We start from the raw sequence: 25,084 nt of genomic DNA on the forward strand, positions 1-25,084 counted from the left end.
CTTCTGTCTGATCATTTCTTAATAACATTTACATTTACTCTGATGGACTACCCAGCAGTGGGGAATAAGTTTCATTACACTAGAAGTCTTTCAGAAAGCACTGTAACTAGGTTTAAGGATATGATTCCTTCTTTATGTTCTCTAATGCCATATACCAACACAGTGCAGAGTAGCTACCTAAACTCTGTAAGTGAGATAGAGTATCTCGTCAATAGTTTTACATCCTCATTGAAGACAACTTTGGATGCTGTAGCTCCTCTGAAAAAGAGAGCTTTAAATCAGAAGTGCCTGACTCCGTGGTATAACTCACAAACTCGTAGCTTAAAGCAGATAACCCGTAAGTTGGAGAGGAAATGGCGTCTCACTAATTTAGAAGATCTTCACTTAGCCTGGAAAAAGAGTCTGTTGCTCTATAAAAAAGCCCTCCGTAAAGCTAGGACATCTTTCTACTCATCACTAATTGAAGAAAATAAGAATAACCCCAGTGTTATGTGTCGACGCGGGTTGAGGAGTGGACCTGCGTCAGACGGAACCCAGCGCTAAAAATAACCAGAAAGCGGTTCCAATAACAAAAACAATTTATTTATTTCCCCCGCTGGTGCATAATAAAGTGTAAAAACTAAAATAGCGTCCTTCTGGTGGAGTGAAGGCTGGCACGCTCTCCAGTGCCCAAAAGGATCGAAGCCCGGCGCTCAAGGACTCACCACTACCGCCAAACACCCCCCAGGTGGACACGACAAACCGACTCTCTGCGAAGGATAGAAGAGGTGAGGTAAGTCAGCAGTTACAACTAATATCCTTCAAAAGACACACACTATCAGCAACACATTCAGGTCTGTATTTTAAGCTTTATGCTAATGAGCGGGTTCTCACAACAGGTGGAGGATCTCTTGTCCGCACGCCACAGCAGTGAGAAGCAAGCTGCACAATTCTCATCACAATTCAAATATACTGCGTAACAAAATACCAAGTTACTATCAACAATTAGTCAAACACTTAATCACCTCTGATGTGTGCTGACAGCATGTGTCCCTCACCCTTCCTTCTTCACGGGCTCGATGTGTCAAACCCAGGCGCGGTCCTCAGCGTCTCACAAACGAACATCACAAGGTCGAGTTCCCGGCAGTTCTGCTTGAATCACACATGACTTAAATGCAGAACGCCATCCAATTATCTGCTTCAGCTGAAAGTCTTTAAGGCTGCACGTGAGCACCATTCACAGGTGCTGCACATGATGTTGATGAGGGTGAAGGACTCTTCAGCCAGCACCTTCTCCACAGACAAATCAGTTCTCATGCCACCTGGAGAGCAAAGAAAAGAAAAGAACACCAAAATGTCCAGCCACACCCCCCAACACACAACACCCCAGGTTTCTTTTCAGCACTGTAGCCAGGCTGACAAAGAGTCAGAGCTCTGTTGAGCTGAGTATTCCATTAACTTTAACTAGTAATGACTTCATGACTTTCTTTGCTAACAAAATTTTAACTATTAGAGAAAAAATTACTCATAACCATCCCAAAGACGTATCATTATCTTTGGCTGCTTTCAGTGATGCCGGTATTTGGTTAGACTCTTTCTCTCCGATTGTTCTGTCTGAGTTATTTTCATTAGTTACTTCATCCAAACCATCAACATGTCTATTAGACCCCATTCTTACCAGGCTGCTCAAGGAAGCCCTACCATTATTTAATGCTTCGATCTTAAATATGATCAATCTATCTTTGTTAGTTGGCTATGTACCACAAGCTTTTAAGGTGGCAGTAATTAAACCATTACTTAAAAAGCCATCACTTGACCCAGCTATCTTAGCTAATTATAGGCCAATCTCCAACCTTCCTTTTCTCTCAAAAATTCTTGAAAGGGTAGTTGTAAAACAGCTAACTGATCATCTGCAGAGGAATGGTCTATTTGAAGAGTTTCAGTCAGGTTTTAGAATTCATCATAGTACAGAAACAGCATTAGTGTTGTGTGGGCCGCTGAAGAGGAGGTACTGCTGGCCCACCACCACTAGAGGGCGCCCTGCCTGGAGTGCGGGCTCCAGGCACCGGAGGGCGCTGCCGCCTTACGGGAGCAGCCAGGACGACAGCTGTCATCCATCACTGGAGACAGCTGATCCCAATCAATACGGAGGTATATCAGCAGGATGGCATCTCCACCTCATTTGCCGAGATATCGCTTGACCAAAGAGGTAACAATCTCTGCCCATACATATAACTAACCATTGTTGTATTTCTTGTGGAGCATTTGTAGGACAGCTGACTACTGAACAACTTTTGGATAAGTACTCACCTTCCTACACTCCTGTATCATTGTTAACGAGAGGTGGAGGTGGACTCTCCACCCTCCGTGTTACTGGGTGCAGCCGCATCCACACCTGACTGTTTTTGTTCCTTGCCAGCAGTACCGGATCCGACGAGCGGAGGCAGTGGCCACCTGGGGATTCGGGACTTGGCGGCTCCAGTATTCCCGGGGTTCGGTGGCAGAGGAAATCGGGTTGGTTCCGGTTCGACTTGGACAGACGTCTCCTATCGTCGGGCCTGCCCACACGACACCATTGTTATTGGACTCAGTCTCAATATTGTAATCGTCTGTGTTGTTGTGCCTGTTTTCACAACAGTAAAAACAGTGTTATTTGATTCCTCCATTGTCCGTTCATTTGCGCCCCCTGTTGTGGGTCTGTGTTCCTACACTTTCACAACAATTAGTGAAGGTTACAAATGATCTTCTTATGGCCTCGGACAGTGGACTCATCTCTGTGCTTGTTCTGTTAGACCTCAGTGCTGCTTTTGATACTGTTGACCATAAAATTTTATTACAGAGATTAGAGCATGCCATAGGTATTAAAGGCACTGCGCTGCGGTGGTTTGAATCATATATGTCTAATAGATTACAATTTGTTCATGTAAATGGGGAATCTTCTTCACAGACTAAAGTTAATTATGGCGTTCCACAAGGTTCTGTGCTAGGACCAATTTTATTCACTTTATACATGCTTCCCTTAGGCAGTATTATTAGACGGTATTGCTTAAATTTTCATTGTTACGCAGATGATACCCAGCTTTATCTATCCATGAAGCCAGAGGACACACACCAATTAGCTAAACTGCAGGATTGTCTTACAGACATAAAGACATGGATGACCTCTAATTTCCTGCTTTTAAACTCAGATAAAACTGAAGTTATTGTACTTGGCCTCACAAATCTTAGAAACATGGTGTCTAACCAGATCCTTACTCTGGATGGCATTACCCTGACCTCTAGTAATACTGTGAGAAATCTTGGAGTCATTTTTGATCAGGATATGTCATTCAAAGCGCATATTAAACAAATATGTAGGACTGCTTTTTTGCATTTACGCAATATCTCTAAAATTAGAAAGGTCTTGTCTCAGAGTGATGCTGAAAAACTAATTCATGCATTTATTTCCTCTAGGCTGGACTATTGTAATTCATTATTATCAGGTTGTCCTAAAAGTTCCCTAAAAAGCCTTCAGTTAATTCAAAATGCTGCAGCTAGAGTACTAGCGGGGACTAGAAGGAGAGAGCATATCTCACCTATATTGGCCTCTCTTCATTGGCTTCCTGTTAATTCTAGAATAGAATTTAAAATTCTTCTTCTTACTTATAAGGTTTTGAATAATCAGGTCCCATCTTATCTTAGGGACCTCGTAGTACCATATCACCCCAATAGAGCGCTTCGCTCTCAGACTGCAGGCTTACTTGTAGTTCCTAGGGTTTGTAAGAGTATAATGTGAGGGAGAGCCTTCAGCTTTCAGGCTCCTCTCCTGTGGAACCAGCTCCCAATTCAGATCAGGGAGACAGACACCCTCTCTACTTTTAAGATTAGGCTTAAAACTTTCCTTTTTGTTAAAGCTTATAGTTAGGGCTGGATCAGGTGACCCTGAACCATCCCTTAGTTATGCTGCTATAGATGTAGACTGCTGGGGGGTTCCCATGATGCACTGTTTCTTTCTCTTTTTGCTCTGTATGCACCACTCTGCATTTAATCATTAGTGATCAATCTCTGCTCCCCTCCACAGCATGTCTTTTTCCTGGTTCTCTCCCTCAGCCCCAACCAGTCCCAGCAGAAGACTGCCCCTCCCTGAGCCTGGTTCTGCTGGAGGTTTCTTCCTGTTAAAAGGGAGTTTTTCCTTCCCACTGTAGCCAAGTGCTTGCTCACAGGGGGTCGTTTTGACCGTTGGGGTTTTACATAATTATTGTATGGCCTTGCCTTACAATATAAAGCGCCTTGGGGCAACTGTTTGTTGTGATTTGGCGCTATATAAAAAAATTGATTGATTGAATTGATTGATTGATTGATTTGGCGCTATATAAAAAAAATTGAATTGAATTGATCGGGAAGGGTGGATGGGGGTCACACACACCACATTCACTCACACACTACATACCTTCTGTCTTGCAAGAATAAATTGCATATATGGGTATTGATGTATTACTATATATGCAGACAGGGGGGAAAAAAAAAAATATATATATATATATATATATATATATATATATATATATATATATATATATATATACATGAGGTCTGTTAGAAAAGTATCCAACCTTTTTATTTTTTGCAAAAACTATATGGATTTGAATCACGTGTGATTGCATCAACCAAGCTTGAACCTTCGTTGCGTCATTCGCCTGTGAGCACACTTTGTGGGAGGAGTGGTCCAGCCCCCTCAGCGGATTTTCATTGTCAGGAAAATGGCTGCATCAAAATTTTTTCAGAAACTGTGAGAGACAGCCAGGTGGAAACCATTCGGAAAATTCAGATGGCTTTCGGTGAAGATCTTATGGGCATCACACAGATTAAGGAGCATTACAACCGGATTAAAGACGGCCCACAGCGGCTGAGGGCGCACCGCGCTTCGAGCGGCCATCGACAGGCTGAAACGACCAGATCATTTCCAAAGTGAAGGCTGTGTTGATGCGGGACGTCGTCTGACTACGAGAGAAATGGCAAGAGAGGGGGACATAGCACTTTTTCGGCACATTACACTGTTACAGGAGATTTTGTAATGAAAGACGTGGTGGAATTCGCGCTTCAGGACGAAGCCGTGTAATGGCGCAGAACAAAAAGCACCTCCGTGTTGGAAATCTCACAGGACATGCCCAGCTCTTCCACCATTTGGAAGATTCAGACGGCTTTGGGTGGCTTTTCAGTCGAGTGAGTATCGGAGAAATTGTCGAAGATCTGGGCATGTCACATGTCCTGTGAGACCAACACGGACGTGCTTTCGTTCCGCGCCATTAGCGGCTCCATGGCGAATTCCTCCGCTTCTGTTTTCATGACAAAATCTCCTTTAACAGTGGAATGTGCCGGAAAAGTGCTGATGTCCACCTTTTCTGCCATTTCTCTGGTAGTCAGACGATGTCCCGGATCAACACAGCATTCAGTTTGGAAATGATCTGGTCGTTTCAGTCTGTCGATCGCCGCTCTGGGGCGCAGCGCACCCTCCGCCATTGTGCACCGTCTTTAAACCGGCTGTACCACTCCTTAATCTGTGTGATGCCCATAAAATCGTCCCTGAAAGCCATCTGAATTTTCCGAATGGTGTCCACCTGGCTGTCTCTCACAGTTTCTGGAAAAATTTGATGCAGCGCTGCTCCAGCCGTTCGGACATTTTCCTCACAATGAAAATCCGACAAGGGGGGAGGACCAGTGCTCACTCAAAGCCTGCTCACAGGCGAATGACGCAACCGACAGGCATGAAAAAACTCATGCATATATATATATATATATATATATATATATATATATCACAATTTTTCATATATTGTTATGAAAAATTACTGAAGATTATTTCAAGGTTATAGGTCAAAGTCAGGAAAAATCTTGGAAAATTGGAAAAATCCTTTAACACTGAACAAATTTGAGGGGGCGGAGATTTCTACGTCGCGATCTGTCTGTAAACAAGCACAATCCTGGATTTGTGACAGAAAAAGTGAAACACTCAGTCTGCCAGTCATAACCACAATATTAAGAGGAAAAAAATCAGAAGAACAAGTGACGGACATCAGCCTGCTGGAAGAAGATTTTTTCAGAGACTCTTTGGAGTGAGGCCAAGTTAAAGGGGCCGCTGTTCAGGGCAGAGATGCGATCAGAGAGCAGACAGACTCAATCTGAAATTCTTCACTTTTGGATATAAACACACACCCAGTTTGAGCAACGGAGCTTCTGCAAATTTGTCAAATTTTTTTTATGTGTTTTAAAATTTTATTCTATGTGTTTTATTTTGTGAATGTGTTTTTAATGTTAAGCACTTTGGACACCAGTCGGTGCTGTAAAACACTTTATAAATAAATGTTGTCTGAAGTGAGAATAAAATGTGACATTACTGTACTGCTGACAATTTATTGGCTAACTTTAGCTTAGCTTTTAGCTGCAAAATAACTCAGTCAAGCTGAGTGACCATTTTATATATGTAAACTGTTCAATGTATTTTTATTTATTACCAAATGACACTACACAGTTTTTAACTGTTACTGTTGTGACTCGAAGAAAAATCTCAACTTTAAATAACTTTAATTTTTTTAACTATCAAGTAATCCGTCCTTAAAGAAAAAGCACAGCACTGTTCAGTGGTTTTCTACATTATATATATAATATAATATATTTCTTCACATTGCTCATTGCTTATTGCTCCCCAGGTCAGTCGCCATGTGTTGGAGTTCACTCCGGTGAACGAGAGGGTCACGTCCCTACGCCTTCGGATCGGGGACAGGTCTCTCACCGTTGTTTCGGCCTATGGGCCGAGCAGCTGTGCAGAGTACCCGACCTTCCTGGAGTCCCTGGGAGGGGTACTAGATAGCGCTCTGACTGGGGACTCCATTGTTCTCCTGGGGGATTTCAACGCCCACGTGGGCGGCGAAAGTGAGACCTGGAGGGGAGTGATCGGGAAGCACGGCCTCCCCGATCTGAACCCGAGTGGTGTTCAGTTGTTGGACGTCTGTACTAGTCACAGTTTGTCCATCACGAACACCATGTTCGAGCAAAAGGGTGTCCATAAGTGCACGTGGCACCAGGACACCCTGAGCTGGAGGTCGATGATTGACTTTGTAGTCGTATCATCTGACCTTTGTCCACGTGTCTCGTACACTCGAGTGAAGAGAGGGGCAGAGCTGTCGACCGATCACCACCTAGTGCTGAGTTGGATCCGCTGGGAGGGGAGGAAGCCGGTCAGACCTGGCAGGCCCAAACGTATCGTGAGGGTCTGCTGGGAACGACTGGCGGAACCCTCTGTCAGCGAGGTCTTCAACTCCCACCTCCGGGAGAGCTTCTCCCAGATCCCGGGGGAGGTTGGAGACATGGAGTCCGAGTGGACCATGTTCTCCACCTCCATTGTCGATGCGGCCGCTCGTAGCTGTGGTCGCAAGGTCTCTGGTGCCTGTCGCGGCGGCAATCCCCGAACCTGGTGGTGGACACCGGAAGTAAGGGATGCCATCAAGCTGAAGAAGGAGTCCTACTTATCTTTGTTGGTAGGTGGGACCCCAGAGGCAGCTGACAGGTACCGGTAGGCCAAGCGTGCCGCAGCCCGTGTGATCGCAGAGGCAAAAACTCGGGTCTGGGAGGAGTTCGGGGAGGCTATGGAGGAGGACTATCGGTCGGCCTCGAAGAGATTCTGGTAAACCATCCAACGCCTCAGGAGGCGGAAGTAGCTCTCCACCAGCACTGTTTATGGTGAGGGTGGGGAGCTGTTGACCCTGAGTGGGGATGTTGTCGGGCGGTGGAAGGAGTACTTCGAGGATCTCCTCAATCCCATCGTCACGTCTTCCGAAGAGGAAGCAGAGACTGGGGACTCAGAGGTGGACTCATCCATTACCCAGGCCGAAGTCACTGAGGTGGTTAGAAAGCTCCTCGGTGGCAAGGCTCCTGGGGTGGATGAAATCCGTCCTGAGTACCTTAAGTCTCTGGATGTTGTGGGACTGTCTTGGCTGACATGCCTCTGCAACATCTGGATTGGCAGATCGGGGTGGTGATCCCTCTGTTTAAGAAGGGGGACCAGAGGGTGTGTTCCAACTATAGGGGAATCACACTCCTCAGCCTCCCCGGTAAGGTCTATTCCAGAGTACTGGAGAGGAGAATTCGACCAATGGTCAAACCTCGGATTCAGGAGGAGAAGTGTGGTTTTCATCCTGGTCGCAGCACACTGGACCAGCTCTACACGCTCCATCGGGTGCTCGTCGGTTCATGGGAGTTCGCCCAACCAGTCCACATGTGTTTTGTGGATCTGGAGAAGGCGTTCGACCGTGTCCCTCGGGGCACCCTGTGGGGAGTGCTCCGGGAGTACGGGGTCCAGTGTCCTTTGCTAAGGGCTATCCGGTCCCTGTACGACCGCAGCAGGAGCTTGGTTCGCATTGCCAGTAGTAAGTCAAACCTGTTTCCAGTGCACGTTGGCCTCCGCCAGGGCTGCCCTTTGTCACCGGTTCTGTTCATTATTTTTATGGACAGAATTTCTAGGCGCAGCCAGGGTGTAGAGGGGGTCTGGTTTGGGAACCACAGAATCTCGTCTCTGCTGTTTGTGGACGATGTGGTTCTGTTGGCTTCGTCAAATCAGGACCTTCAGCGTGCACTGGGGCGGTTTGCAGCCGAGTGTGAAGCGTCCGGGATGAAAGTCAGCACCTCTAAATTCGAGGCCATGGTTCTCGACCGGAAAAAGGTGCTTTGCCCTCTTCAGGTCGGTGGAGTGTCCTTGCCTCAAGTGGAGGAGTTTAAGTATCTCGGGGTCTTGTTCACGAGTGAGGGACGGATGGAGCGTGAGATCGATAGACGGATCAGTGCAGCATCTGCAGTGATGCGGTTGCTGTATTGGACCGTCGTGGTGAAGAGAGAGCTGAGTAGGGGGGCAAAGCTCTCGTTTTACCGATCGATCTACGTTCTGATCCTCACCTATGGTCATGAGATTTGGCTCATGACCGAAAGAACAAGATCGCGAGTACAAGCAGCCGAGATGAGTTTCCTCCTCAGGGTGGCTGGGCGCTCCCTTAGAGATAGGGTGAGGAGCTCGGTCACTCGGGAGGAGCTCAGAGTCGAGCCGCTGCTCCTCCACATCGAAAGGAGTCAGTTGACGTGGCTCGGGCATCTTTTCCGGATACCCCCTGGACGCCTCGCTGGAGAAGTGTTCCGGGCATGTCCCATTGGGAGGAGGCCCCGGGGGAAGACCCAGGACACGCTGGAGGGACTATATCTCTCGGCTGGCTTGGGAACGCCTTGGGGTTCATCTGGTTTAAATGTCCTGAGAGTCCAGCTCACGTGTTGTCTCTGATAACTTCACAGCTGCTACTATGCTTCAAATAAAATATATTTTAACATTAAATGAATGAATCATTAAACATGTCCATGAAGCAAAGGTTCAGTCAAAAACACACTTAAAGTTAGAAGAAGCCCCACCCCTATTGTGCACAATTTCAAAGCATTCACAATCACTAGAATAGTCAAATTCATATTTTAGAAATTACTCTGTCCTGATTGCAACATTAAAAGCAATCACATAGTCAACAAGGACATAATTGTTGAAATGACTAAATAAAAAAAAATGATTTCATTATGAGGTTTGTGTCACATTGACAAATACTAATTAACAGAAACACTGCAGTCATTGTTACATTATCTCCTGTTGTGTTTATAATATTTATTTACAATGTCATTTTTCCTGAAATACAGATATGAATGAATTTACCAGACTTAAAAATGTACACATTAATTTTCATGCTATTTTGTCTAAAAATAAAGGTCCAAAATTCCAATGAAGTTGGGACGTTGTATGAAATGTAAATAAAAACAGAATACAATGATTTGCAAATCCTCAACCTATATTCAGTTGAATACACCACAAAGACAAGATATTTAATGTTCAAACTGAAACTTTATTGTTTTTGTGCAAATATTTGCTCATTTTGAAATAGATGCCTGCAACACGTTTAAAAAAAAGTTGGGTCAAAAGACTGGGAAAGTTGATGAGTGCTCAAAGAACACCTGTTTGGAACATTCCACAGGTGAACAGGTTAATTGGAAACAGGTGAGTGTCATGATTAGTAACAACAGAGCATTTCAAAAAGGCTCAGCCATTTACAAGCAAAGATGGGGCGAGGATCACCACTTTGTGAACAACTGGATGGAAAAAATACTCTAACAGTTTAAGAACAAGGTTTCTCAATGTTCAATTGCAAGGAATTTAGGGATTCCATCATCTACAGTCCATAATAAAATCAGAAGATTCAGAGAATCTGGAGAACTTTCTACATGTAAGCGGCAAGGCCGAAAACCAACATTGAATGCCCGTGACCTTCGATCCCTCAGGCAGCACTGCATTAAAAACAGACATTATTGTGTAAAGGATCTTACCGCGTGGGCTCAGGAACACTTCAAAAAACCAATGTCAGTTAACACAGTTTGTCGCTACATCTATAAGTGCAAGTTAAAACTCTACCATTTGAAATGGACAGACACAAAGTGGAAAAGTGTGCTGTGGTCTGATGAGTCCACATTTCAAATTGTTTTTAGAAATCATGGCCGTTGGGTCCTCCGGACAAAAGAGGAAAGGGACGATCCAGATTGTTACCAACGCAAAGTTCAAAAGCCATCATCTGTGATGGTATGGGCGTGTGTTAGTGCCCATGGCCTTGGGCAACTTACACATCTGTGATGGCACCATCAATGCTGAAAGGTACATCCAGGTTTTGGAGCAACACATGCTGCCATCCAAGCAACGTCTTTTTCAGGGACGTCCCTGCTTGTTTCAGCAAGACAATGCCAAGCCACATTCTGCACGTGTTACAACAGTGTGGCTTCATAGTAAAAGAGTGCGGGTACTACACTGGCCTGCCTGCAGTCGACCCTGCCTGCAGTCCAGACCTGTCGCCCATTGAAAATGTGTGGCACATTCTGAAGCGCAAAATATGACAACAGAGACCCCGAACTGTTGAACAACTAAAGTCGTACATCAAGCAAGAATGGGAAAGAATTCCACCTACAAAGCTTCAACAATTAGTGTCCTCAGTTCCCAAATGCTTATTGAGTGTTGTTAGAAGGAAAGGTGATGTAACACAGTGGTAAATATACCACTGTCCCAGCTTTTTTGAAACGTGTTGCAGGCATCCATTAGCAAATTTTTGCACAAAAACAAAGTTTATCAGTTTGAACATTAAATATCTTGTCTTTACAATGTATTCAGTTGAATATTGGTTGAAGAGGATTTACAAATCACTGTAGTGTTTATTTACATTTTTCACAATGTCCCAGTTTCATTGGAACTGGGGTTGTATTAATCAAGAAATCATCTCATGTGAAACAACAACAGATAAGTTATGGTTTTAATTTACAGATGAACATCAAAGATTTCTAATTTTTTTTAACCATTTTAATTGCAAGTTTTCTGATGTAAGAAATACTGTTTTAACTTCAAAATGCACAGTCATCAGAAATTAATCTTGAGCTAAAAAAATATTTACAAGGATTTTCTTCAGAAAAATGCTAGGAGTTTTCACATTTCTGCAGTTTGTCTGTGATGTTCCATGTTTTGGGCTGAAAGTTGGATTGAGTTGAACTTTGACCACAGCAGCCTGACAACACGTGGCGGTGCATGCCGCCGGCAGCTCAGTTTTTGCCATGTCTCATCATTATCAAGATGCTTCTCATTGAAAAGAATGAGTTTTAGAGCGATGCAAGACCAAGTACCAAAGAAACCCCATAGTTGACATATAACGTCCAAGTCTCACAACCAAACAGTCAGACAGGAAGCACAGGACCCCAAGACTTAGACTTAAATGGCCTAAGGTTTGTTCCAAATTTTTCCACTACTTTTCTTCCTCTGCAGGGCTGAGTGAATACTAGATGGACAATTGGATTCAGTGTTTTCAGGGTCTGGACATGAAACCTGACTTTAAATAAAAACATAGATGATTATAACACATCAAGATGTGCAACAATTGCACCTTAACACAGAGATACTAATCATGCACAGAACAGAAAAAGAAAGAAGCCTATCAAAAAAATGAGAAAAACTTTTAAATACAACCTGCTTCTTCTTAGGTATGTTAGGTCCTCTCGATCTACACATGCTGCTAAGATATTTCAGCATGCTCTAATTCTCTCTCACATTTCATACTGTATCACCTGCTGGGGGCAGGCCAACAAACAGGCCCATAGAATCCCTGTACAAACAGGCTTTGAAAATCTTTGACAAAAAGCCACTGCGGTATTACCACTGTAACATACTACATAAACACATACAGTAGTGTTCAGAATAATAGTAGTGCTATGTGACTAAAAAGATTAATCCAGGTTTTGAGTATATTTCTTATTGTTACATGGGACACAAGGTACCAGTAGATTCAGTAGATTCTCACAAATCCAACAAGACCAAGCATTCATGATATGTACACTCTTAAGGCTATGAATTTGGGCTATTAGTAAAAAAAGTAGAAAAGGGGTGTTCACAATAATAGTAGTGTGGCATTCAGTCAGTGAGTTCGGCAATTTTGTGGAACAAACAGGTGTGAATCAGGTGTCCCCTATGTAAGGATGAAGCCAGCACCTGTTGAACATGCTTTTCTCTTTGAAGGCCTGAGGAAAATGGGACGTTCAAGACATTGTTCAGAAGAACAGCGTAGTTTCATTAAAAAGTTGATTGGAGAGGGGAAAACCTATACGCAACGCAGGTGCAAAAAATTATAGGCTGTTCATCTACAATGATCTCCAATGGTTTAAAATGGACAAAAAAAATAGAGACGCGTGGAAGAAAACAGAAAACAACCATCAAAATGGACAGAAGAATAATCAGAATGGCAAAGGCTCACCCATTGATCAGCTCCAGGATGATCAAAGACAGTCTGGAGTTACCTGTAAGTGTGACAGTTAGAAGACGCTTGTGTGAAGCTAATTTATTTGCAAGAATCCCCCGCAAAGTCCCTCTGTTACAATTTGCCAAAGAACACATCAACTGGCCTAAAGAGAAATGGAGGAATATTTTGTGGACTGATGAGAGTAAAATTGTTCTTTTTGGGTCCAAGGGCCGCAGACAGTTTGTGAGACGACCCCCAAACTCTGAATTCAAGCCACAGTTCACAGTGAAGACAGTGAAGCATGGTGGTGCAAGCATCATGATATGGGCATGTTTCTCCTACTATGGTGTTTGGCCTATATATCGCATACCAGGCATCATGGATCAGTTTGGATATGTCAAAATACTTGAAGAGGTCATGTTGCCTTATGCTGAAGAGGACATGCCCTTGAAATGGGTGTTTCAACAAGACAATGACCCCAAGCACACTAGTAAACGAGCAAAATCTTGGTTCCAAACCAACAAAATTAATGCCTCGCAGATGTGAAGAAATCATGAAAAACTGTGGTTATACAACTAAATACTAGTTTAGTGATTCACAGGATTGCTAAAAAAAGCAGTTTGAACATAATGGTTTTGAGTTTGTAGCGTCAACAGCAGATACTACTATTATTGTGAACACCCCCTTTTCTACTTTTTTACTAATAGCCCAATTTCATAGCCTTAAGAGTGTGCATATCATGAATGCTTGGTCTTGTTGGATTTGTGAGAATCTACTGAATCTACTGGTACCTTGTTTCCCATGTAACAATAAGAAATATACTCAAAACCTGGATTAATCTTTTTAGTCACATAGCACTACTATTATTCTGAACACTACTGTACTACCTTTTGAAAATTTCAGAATATTTTCAAATCTATGTACAGCTTACAAAATTTTAAAAGGTGTGGCTCCCACCTGTTTGTGCACGTTTGTCTGTTACTGTGGCTTTGTAAGGTCCACTAGAATAGTTTCAGTACAAAACACTGCATTTTACCCTTTCACTATTCAGCATTTGTGCAGGCAGCCGTTTTCTGTTAAAGCTGTCACACAATGGAACACTGTTCCAGACAGCATAACAAACTGTGATTATCAAAAAAATACTTAAAACACAACAATACACCCACCAATATGTTAGTGAATATTATTTTTTTTCTTAAGCTGTGTGTGGGTTGTATGCTGCGCCTGCTGTTACACCCTTTGACTATGCAGTTGTGTGTGTGTGTGTGTGTGTATGTGTGTGTGTGTGTGTGTGTGTGTGCGTGCGCTTGTGTGGGGCATTTTATACATGATATGCAGTACTGCTATATGTCTCTACCCGCTGACATATGATATGCAGTATTGCTATATGTCTCTACCCGCTGAGTTATTTTATATATGATATGCAGTACTGCTATATGTCTCTACCCGCTGAGTTATTTGACATATGATATGCAGTACTGCTATATGTCTCTACCCGCTGAGTTATTTTATATATGATATGCAGTACTGTTATATGTCTCTACCCGCTGAGTTATTTGATATATGATATGCAGTACTGCTATATGTCTCTACCCGCTGAGTTATTTGATATATGATATGCAGTACTGTTATATGTCTCTACCCGCTGAGTTATTTGATATATGATATGCAGTACTGCTATATGTCTCTACCCGCTGAGTTATTTGATATATGATATGCAGTACTGCTATATGTCTCTACCCGCTGAGTTATTTTATATATGATATGCAGTACTGTTATATGTCTCTACCCGCTGAGTTATTTGATATATGATATGCAGTACTGCTATATGTCTCTACCCGCTGAGTTATTTGACATATGATATGCAGTACTGCTATATGTCTCTACCCGCTGAGTTATTTGATATATGATATGCAGTACTGCTATATGTCTCTACCCGTTGAGTTATTTGATATATGATATGCAGTACTGCTATATGTCTCTACCCGCTGAGTTATTTGACATATGATATGCAGTACTGCTATATGTCTCTACCCGCTGAGTTATTTTATATATGATATGCAGTATTGCTATATGTCTCTACCTGCTGAGTTACGTTTGGCCTTTTATGTGTGCTGTATTTAATTGTGACTGATGTTTTTATGTGTGTTATATTTATTTTTATTTGGGGACTGCAGATGCAAATTGGCCTAAGGTTAACTCTGCAATGCATCGAATGGTTTCATGTATGTTTTAATTGCACATGATCCCTCTCAAATAAATTAACTGATTGATTGAAAGATCTGGGGCCTCATGTACAAAGACTTGCGTGGATTTCCTACTGAAACATGGCGTATGCCAAAACCCTGAAACTGGTGTAAGCACAAAAATATTCATTTGTTTCAAAGTGTGCGTACGTATGAATCCACACACTTTCCGTTTGTACATCCCACTGAACGTGGAACTGACCGTGGAACCAAAATCCTCCCTGGCCACGTCTCATTTAAATGTACAATTTCTTGTAAATAAGTTCTTTGAGCAGGGATTCCCCACAACGTCACATCAGACAACATGAACACAGAAAACAAACTATACTACAGATGACTGGAAATTACCTCTTCGGGAACCATCACTTTATCGTGGTGGTGAGGTCTGTGTGTCGCTATGAACCTGAGAGCTGTGTTGTCTGGAGCCTTTGTGCTCCTGGGGTCTCCCATGGAAAATTGGTCTCAGGCGAGGGACCAGACTAAGAATGGTTCACAAGATACCATGACAAAATGAGGCAGAGGAAATGTGGCCCGGCCCGGAGGAAGCCCACGGGCCCCCGTCTGGAACCAGGCCTGAATGGAGGACCGTCAGCAGGTGCTTAGTGACTGGACTTGCCACGGAGCCCAGTCAGACACAGCCCGAAAAGTCAATGTGGACCTTCCATCTCCACCCTGTGGGCTCACCACCCACAGGGGAAGCTACTGGTGCCAAGTGCACTGTCCCATGGGTGGCAGTGAAAGTCGAGGGCCTTGGTGGACCAGACCCAAGTAGCAGGGGTTAGCTCTGGGGGTGTGGAATGTCACAATGATGTGGGGGAAGGAGCCGGAGCTTGTGTGGAAGGTGGAGTGATACCAGTTACTGTATATCTGGTGGGCCTCGCCTCCACACACAGCCTCAGCTCCAGAACCACTGTCCTCCCTGCGCCTTCGGGTGGTGGGGAGGGGGGGTGGGACAGGGGGGCTCTGACTGTTGTTTGTGCATATGCACCAAATACCAGTTTGGAGTATTCTGCCTTTTTGGAGTCTCTGAATGGAGTCTTGTATGGGGCTCCGGTGGGGGACTCCATTGTTCTGCTGGGGGACTTCAACGCACATGTTGACAATAACAGAAACACCTGGAGAGGTGTGACTGGAATGGCCTCGTCAATCTAAACCCGTTTGTTATTGGATTTCTTTGCTAGTCATGGACTATCCATAACGAACACCATGTCCAAATATAAGGATGCTCATAAGTGTACATGGTACCAGAGCACCCTAGGCCAAAAATCAATGATCGATTTTATGATTGTCATCTGATCTGAGGCCGCATGTTCCTGACACCAGGGTGAAGAAAGGGGCAGAGCTGTCAACTGATCACCATCTGGTGTTGAGTTGGATCAGAGAGTGGAAGAGGACTTTGGGCTGACCTGGTAAGCCAAAACTGATAGTGCATGTGAACTGGGAGCATCTGGAGGAGTCCACTGTCCAACAGATCTTCAACTCACACTTCCGGGGGAGCTTTTCAAGCATCCCTGTGGAGATTGGGGGCATTGAACAAAAATGGGCAATGATTAAAACTTCTGTTGCTGAAGCTGCAGGAGAGTGATGTGGCCTGAAAGTCTTAGGTGCCTCAAGGGGCGGCAACTCTCGAACATCGTGGTGGACACCGGTGGTCTTGGAAGATGTCCGACTGAAGAAATAGTCCTTCCAGAATATGTTATCTCTGAGGACTTCAGAGGCAGTTGCAAGGTACCGACAGGCAAAAGGGTGGCAACCTCTGCTGTGGGGAGGCCAAGCAGCAGGTGTAGGAGGAGATCGGATTAATCATGGAGAAGGACTTTCGGTCGGCACCAAGGTGCTTCTGGCGGACTGTGAGGCACCTCAGGAGGGGAAAATGAGGAACCATCCAAGCTGTCTACAGTAAGGATGGGATTGTGTTAACCTCAATTGAGGATGTAATCCACCGCTGGAAGGAACACTTTCAGGAACTCCTGCATCAGACCAGAGCACCTTCTATAGTAGGGGCAGAGCTGGAAGCTGATGGAGGATTATCATCAATTTCCCTGGTGGAAGTCACTGAGGTAGTTAAACAATTCCACAGTGGCAAGGCCCTGGGGGTTGATGAGATCCATCCACAAATGCTGAAGGCTCTGGGTGTGGAGGGACTGTTTTGGATGAGATGCCAGGGCTGCGGCTTGTCACTAATCCAGTTTGTGATATTCATGGACAGGATATCAAGGTGTAGTCGGGGGGAGGATGGTTTCCAGTTTGGTTGGCTCAGGGTCTCATCACTGCTTTATGAGCTGGATGATGTAGTCCTGTTGGCTTCATCGGTCTGTGACCTCCAACACTCACTGGATGGATTCACAGCCAAGTGTGAAGCAGCTGGGATGAGGATCAGCGCCTCAAAATCTGAAGCCATGGTTCTCAGCAAGAAACTGATGGATTGCCTACTCCAGGCAGGGAATGCGGTCTTGCCCCAAGTGAAGGAGTTCAAGTACCTCGGGTCTTGTTCATGAGTGAGGGGACAATGGAGCATGAGGTTGGCTGGAGAATTGGCGCAGCAGGGATGGTATTGCATTTGCTCTACTTTACTGTTGTGACGACAAGGAAGGTGAGCCAAAAGGCGAAGCTCTTGATCTCCTGGTCAATCTTTGTTCCTACTCTCACCTATGGTCATGAGGTGGGTCATGACATGGAGACACGCAGGGATACTTTATCTGGTACACTCTTAAGGGCCCCTTCACACATAACATGAAAGATGCAGAAACCGGAAGACAATCCGCAAACCAAAAATGAAATGGGTAACCATGAAACAGTCCACCTGCTGTCGAGAGGAACACACGGTTGGACAGGAGTGCTCAAAACCACAGCGACGGTTTGAGCACACTCATGTTCGCGCGCACAAACACAGTGCGAGTACATGGAATGTCGCGCACACAGCAGTGGAGGAAAAAAACACCACAATGTATAATACTTAATTCCTGTTATAAAGAGTACACCAGGAAGTAATGAGTACACCAGGAAGTAATAAAATAACGTGGAATAGTGTTCTTTCTTTCATGTTTTACATGAATTATCTGATGCACTCATCTCATGAAGAGCCAGCCGGCTCCCGTGTCAAGAGTTAGCTCTCGCATTGTGAACACATCAGCAGTGATCCGCTGCAAATGTGATATGTGTTTTACTTATTGCAATGTAGGGAAACCCCATAGTGACACGCGCCTCGTTGGGGCATCCCGTGGAGTGATTTTCTGCATGGCACAATATTCAGCAGCTTTGCGGTGCACTGACACGACGGTCAGCTGAAGCAATATGTTTTAATTTATTTCCATGCGAGGACAGCATGCCAATGTCCGCGCTTCATGCTGTAGTTGTGACTTCATATCCTACAGGCGGCGGCTCCGATTTTTCATGAATGGCATGCAATTTCTCCTTCATGCGCTAATTCGGCTTCAATCATGTTATGTGTGAAGTGGCCCTAAACAAATTAATCATAAAACTGGAAAAATGTTCATGGGAGCAATGGAGTGTGTGTGTGTGTGTGTGTGTGTGTGTGTGTGTGTGTGTGTGTGTGTGTGTGTGTGTGTGTGTGTGTGTGTGTGTGTGTGTGTGTGTGTGTGTGTGTGTGTGTGAGGCCAACACCCTGTGAGCTCAGGACAGAGTGCACACAGACTCAAGTTAAAAAGGTGAGACGCACCACCGCTGAAAGTGTGACATTCACAACTTACACTTACACACTCGTTTATTGACAAATACTGAACACAGGAAGCTTGATAAGAAACTCTACAATTCTCACCATCAAGCAAAAATAAAAAAAGACATTAACATTAATAATAAAAAAAACATATTTGAATGCGCACATGCCCAAATGTGCCAGCGCTGGTTTACAATCAGATCAATTACATAAATACACTATTTACACAGCAAGCAGCCACCCATCATGCACCATGCCAGCCACCAGCCTGATGCGCATTTTGCACATCACATATAATGTGAACAGAGCTCTGGTGTAGTGTGCAGTCAATAACTCCAACTACATAAGGGAACCCGGTTCTCGCTGTAAACTGTGGTTTAACGTTGGAATGTGATGTACCTGGATGACATTTGGATGATGGATGATTGCATTCCACACAACTGGCATGGTTCGGCTAAAGGTTGACTGTCACACTCCTGACTGATTGGCCAGCTCATGCTGGAATGCCCCCGTTACCAGGAAGCACAGAGTGGTCAGCACCTGTGTGGGCACAGACAAACTCCTGGGGTCTTGATGTATGCGGTCTGGGACGGCTGCAGTTCTGCGCACAACTCTAGTAACAGTGGCCTTGGTAATCAAAATCGGTTTATGAGCCAAGAAAATCCTTGTGTTCCCTGAATACACGCTCACATCAGACTGCACCATTTGCAAGGTCCTCTGAATGTTGGCGTGGAGAAAAGTCAGAAGAGCGAATGTGTCCTGGATGATCAATGATTCCTCTGGCTTTCTGGACCACACGTTTCTCCCAGAGAGAGCTCAAGTCCTTCAGTTGTACTCCAGTAATCTTGGAGCAGATTTTTACAATCAGTTCAGGCAGTTTCTGTACTTTACTGTTAATCCAAGAAACCAGCAGATAAAAGAAAATGTTAAAAGTCTTTCAATAAAAGAATAATAAAAACAAGACAGGATGCCTTCAGAAACACTAAAAGAGTTCAGCTTCTGCAACAAGTGAATCCTTTGTTCTCCACGTTCAACTAAAGAGTTTGTGTTCTAAACAAACTTTAGGTCAGAGTCAAATACAGTTCCAAGGTACTTGTAGTAGGCAACAATTTGTACAGCTTCACCATGGAAGCCAGTCCCTCTGAAGTCAATTATCAGTTCCTTTGTTTTTTGGACATTAAGGTGAAGGAAGCTGTCATCACACCATTTAACAAACATCGACAAAGCATCCCCATGGCCTGACTCAGAACTGTATCATCTGAGAACTTAACCACACAGCTGACAGTGGTATGTTTACCACTGTTACATCACCTTTCTTTCTAACAACACTCAATGGGCCTCATTTATCAACATTACGTAAAAACATGCGCAGATCTGAGCGCATAATTGGTCTAACGACAAGACACACGTGTGATTTATGAAACATTCGTATCTGACCAATCCCACTGTACGAATGATTGGCTCTTGATAAATGCGGTGGCTGAATTTAATCGTCATTAGCATGTTACGCCCTTAAATATTCATGGTTCGGAAGCCTCGCCCACTGAGCTCAACATGGACAGAAGAAGCACTGGGAAGAAGAAAAACTTTTCGGAGATGGAAATCGGCATCCTAACATCGGAGGTGGAGAAAACAAACGTGTACTTTTTGGCAGTCTGAAAAGGCGCTCATAAAAATGCTGTGTGGAAGAGTGTAACCGAGGCGGTCAACAGCGTTGCTGCAGAGGAACGGACTCTGGCTGAGGTTTGAAGAAGTCTTTGACTTAACCTATGCCTAATGATTTTGAATCAATTTATTAGGCACCCACAGTTAAAAGCTTATGCCTGCTAATTGATTAGGGATTCTTTGCATTTAGGTCAAGAAAAAGTGGTCCGATTTAAAACTGGCCACCAAAAAATGTGTTGCGGCACTTAAGCGCAGCATTAGGCAGACTGGGGGAGGCCAATGAGACCCCAGCCTGACCATGACAGAGATGGAGGAAAAAATAGCTGCATTAATTGGGTCCGAGTCAATCTCTGGCATAAGTGGTGGAGGAGATACCGACGCGCTCGTGTCAGAGCCAGAGCGGAATGGTAACCTAACACCCCCCCCGCTTACATTATGTACAGTGGTTCCTTGTTATAACGCGGTTCACCTTTCGCGGCCTCGCAGTTTCGCGGATTTTTTTAGTCCAATTTTGCATGCTTTTTTTTTTTTTTTACAGCGCATTGTGTTTTGTGTCCTCATCAAGCAGGCCGGTCACGGCACCGTGAAGGGAGAGTACGCGCATTGTGTTCTGCGTGTCTGTTTATAAGAATCTTCTCGCCCAGAAGAAAAAACAGCGCCAACAACTACCCATAACTCTGTTCTTCACTCGGAAAAAGACACCTGCACCGAGGTGTGACTCAGTGGAAAAAGGCGTGTCAGCGGCGCGGCGCCAGGACGAAGAGGCGCGGTCAGAGGAACTGTGAAATACTGGTCAGTCACTATTAACAATTTTTTATGTGTCCAACCTCGTAGGGTGGTCGCAATGTTTCTGTGTAGGCTCTCAGTTGTCCAGGTGGTTTCCATAGTAGAGAAGCTTGAATCTTCGACTGGACTGGGTAGCTTAACGCGAGGACGTTTCGCTTCAAATCGCAGAAGCTTCCTCAACTAAAATTCTTGCTCTGGTGGTCTGACTTCTGTCTTGACTCTTGTAGAGAAGAATAATCAAGAAGTCACAAAAGCTGGAGTTTTAAACCTAACCAGACCCCTCCTACCGAGAGGCCGACTGCTATAGGCTAGTGACTAAACAATAGCTCTAATTAGCACCTATTGTACTCTAGTTAGCACCCTCCTAATGACAGAGCAGCTGTCCCTCGCCTGATGGCTCCCTTGACAACTCTGCTGATGACGTGAATGACTCATTACCATGAACAAAAGACTGAAACTGCTTTGATCTGAGTACCCCATTGTAAACAGGGGATAAAGCATGTCTCAGACCCCCTCCCCGGTTAAGGCTGGGTTTCAAACATTTCACAAAGAATACCTCCTTGACCCCTCTCTCAAACCATTTCTTCTCTCTGGCTAATATTTTAACTTCCTTGTCCTCAAACGTGTGGTTAGTGTCTTTAAGGTGGAGATGAACTGCAGACTGAGGGCCACTGGCGACCTCTCTGTGGTGCTGGTATAGCCTTTCGTGTAAAGGTTGCTTAGTCTCACCTATGTAGTGTTCGTTACAGTTTTCCTGACATCTGATAGATGATCATTCACGTCATCAACATAGTCGTCAAGGGAGCCATCAGGAGAGGGACAGCTGCCCTGTCATTAGGAGGGTGCTAACTAGAGCACAATAGGTGCTAATTAGAGCTATTGTTTAGTCACTAGCCTATAGCAGTCTGCCTCTCGGTAGGAGGGGTCTGGTTAGGTTTAAAACTCCAGCTTTTGTGACTTCTTGATTATTCTTCTCTACAAGAGTCAAGACAGAAGTCAGACCACCAGAGCAAGAATTTCAGCTGAGGAAGCTTCTGCGATTTGAAACGAAACGTCCTCGCGTCAAGCAACCCAGTCCAGTCGAAGATTCAAGCTTCTCTACTCTTAGGTTGATCATTAAAATTAAATTTGTTAGTTCTAAAAGCCATCATAATTATTTATAGGAAAACGTTCTATTTTTACTTCTCAAACAAATGTTTGGGCCTGAAAACAGGTTGGTCTTATTTTTCCACTAAGGTTTGAACTTTGAGAGTGTTTACACACAAGAGAAAAGTGAGAAAATGTTAATGCCTGTTTGAGAAAAGTGTATAAAGTGTGTAGTAAGGGGTTTTACAGCCTTAAAACATCTATAATAATTGTAAAAATAACGTTGACTACTTCGCGGATTTCGTGTATTGCGGGCTATTTTTAGAACATCACTCCCGCGATATACAAGGGACCACTGTATTTTTTATTTTACAAAGGAAGCAGTATCATTAAAAAAGTGGGCTTTTTAAATAAATTTTGTTTAATCCATTTTAAGAATCCATTTTGACCTGTTCTGAATATTTGGCCACTTATGCTTTGATGACAGCTGAGGTTTGTTTCATAATTATTTTCAGACTCAGACAGATTTTGTAGTGCTGTGCTGCAAATCCACAGACTCAGATTTGCGTACACGAGCTCAGACCAGACGTGAGCTCTGTCGTGAGATTCGTCTTAGCCTCCGCTCATGTCCAAATTGATAAATACCTAAGTTTGCGTAAAAATGGTCGAACGCACGTTTTCTGCCGTACATTCGTTTGATAAATGAGGCCCAATACGCGTTTGTGAACTGAGGACACTAATTACTGAAGTTTCGTAGGTGGAATTCTTTCCCATTCTTGCTTGATGTACGACTTCAGTTGTTCAACAGTCCGGGGTCTCCGTTGTGGTATTTTGCGCTTCATAATGTCACCCATTGAAAATAATGGGCGACAGGTCTGGACTGCAGGGAGACCAGTCTAGTACCTGCACTCTTTTTCTATGAAGCCACGCTGTTGTAACATGTCCAGAATGTGACTTGGCATTGTCTTGCTGAAATAAGCAGGGACATACCTGAAAAAGACGTTGATTGGATGGCAGCATGTGTTACTCCAAAACCTGGATGTACCTTTCAGCATTGATGGTGCCATCACAGATGTGTAAGTTGTCCATGCCATGGGCACTAACACACCCCCATACCATCACAGATGATGGCTTTTGAACTTTGCACTGGTAACAATCTGGATGGTCTTTTTCCTCTTTTGTCTGGAGGACACGACGTCCATGATTTCCAAAAACAATTTGAAATGTGGACTCATCAGACCACAGCACACTTTTCCACTTTGCGTCTGTCCATTCAAATAAGCTCGGGCACAGAGAAGGTGGCGGCGTTTCTGGATGTTGTTGATGTATGGCTTTCACCTTTCTTGGTAGAGTTTTATCTTGTACTTGTAGATGTTGCGATGAACTATGTTAACTGACAATGGTTTTCTGAAGTGTTCCTGAGCCCACGCGGTAAGATCCGTTACACAATGATGTCGGTTTTTAATGCAGTGCTGCCTGAGGGATCGAAGGTCACGGGCATCCAATGTTGGTTTTCGGCCTTGCTGCTTACATGTAGAAAGTTCTCCACTCTGAATTTTCAACAAATGTTGAATGTTGAATTTTCTGATTATATTATGGACTGTAGATAATTGAATTCCTAAATTCCTTGTAACTGAATGTTGAGAAATGTTGGACTATTTTTTCATGCAGTTCTTCACAAAGTGGTGATCCTCGCCCACTTCTCTTTGCTTGTGAATGGCTGAGCCTTTTGGGGATGATCCTTTTATACCCAATCATAAGTGTCCTCAGTTCCCAAACCCATTGAGTGTTGTTAGAAGGAAAGGTGATGTAACACAGTTGTAAACATACCACTGTCCCAGCTTTTTTGAAACATGTTACAGGCATCCATTTCAAGATGAGCAAATATTTGCACAAAAACAATAAAGTTTATCGGTTTGAACATTAAATATCTTGTCTTTGTGTTGTATTCAATTTGATATAGGTTGAAGAGGATTTGCAAATCATTGTATTCTGTTTTTATTTACATTTCACACAACGTCCTAACTTCATTGGAATTGGGCTTGTACATCCTGATGTAGGCTGGGTCTCCTCATACTTGACACTGATCAGCTTGGAGACATCCATGCATCCATGACTTTGGCGTGTTGTCAGGTTCAATTATATGGTTCCATTTGAATAGACAAAAAAAAAAAAGTTGGACAAAAACTAATTCATGAGGAGTATCCAAAAATCAAGTATACACATACAGAGAGAAAAAAAAAACCATTTTATTGTTTAGGGACCCCATCATTAAAAGTTTTAGTTATGCTTTGAATTTTACATGTAGGACTTCCATGGCTCTTTGCCCACCACAGGTTTTAATCAAACCTGCAACCATAATTTCCAATATTAAGCGGCAAATCCATTTCTTCGGCAGTAAAACGCTCACTCTCACGTTCGTCCTCTGAATAGTAATGCACCAGGTTCTTATTCAACTTGACCGTTGAAGAGAAAGACAGATAACAATTTGATTGGATGACACAAAACGCTGCTGAACCATGTGGAACATAAAACTAGTACCTCTGCACCGTGCTAGTGCATTTGCAGTTTTTGTATTTGTCTTCCTCACTGCTTAAACAGCAGTTTGACCTCACACACACCCCAAATGGATCTGCGTTCATTTACATCATCTGCACAATTCCCTTTCAAACCTTCATCCTACAGGACTGGTTCCAAAATCATGTAGAATTTTATTTGGAAACCACTTTTCCCACAGAGCATTTTGATGAAGGTCAGGCAAACTATGTTATTTTGGAATCTTTATGATCAGACATGAGGGGTTGTTTTTTATTTTGACATCCGCCTGG

At 43.8% G+C, this 25,084-nt stretch overlaps 1 protein-coding gene across 1 annotated transcript in view; it reads right to left on the reverse strand.

The window, feature by feature from the left end:
• The window catches only part of jupb (junction plakoglobin b), a 325,763-nt gene that overhangs the window by 166,832 nt on the left and 133,847 nt on the right, over nucleotides 1–25,084 (reverse strand). The gene's annotated exons all lie outside the window — the stretch shown is intronic.

Source organism: Thalassophryne amazonica, chromosome 16 (assembly GCF_902500255.1).
Source record: "Thalassophryne amazonica chromosome 16, fThaAma1.1, whole genome shotgun sequence".
Classification (NCBI taxonomy): domain Eukaryota; kingdom Metazoa; phylum Chordata; class Actinopteri; order Batrachoidiformes; family Batrachoididae; genus Thalassophryne; species Thalassophryne amazonica.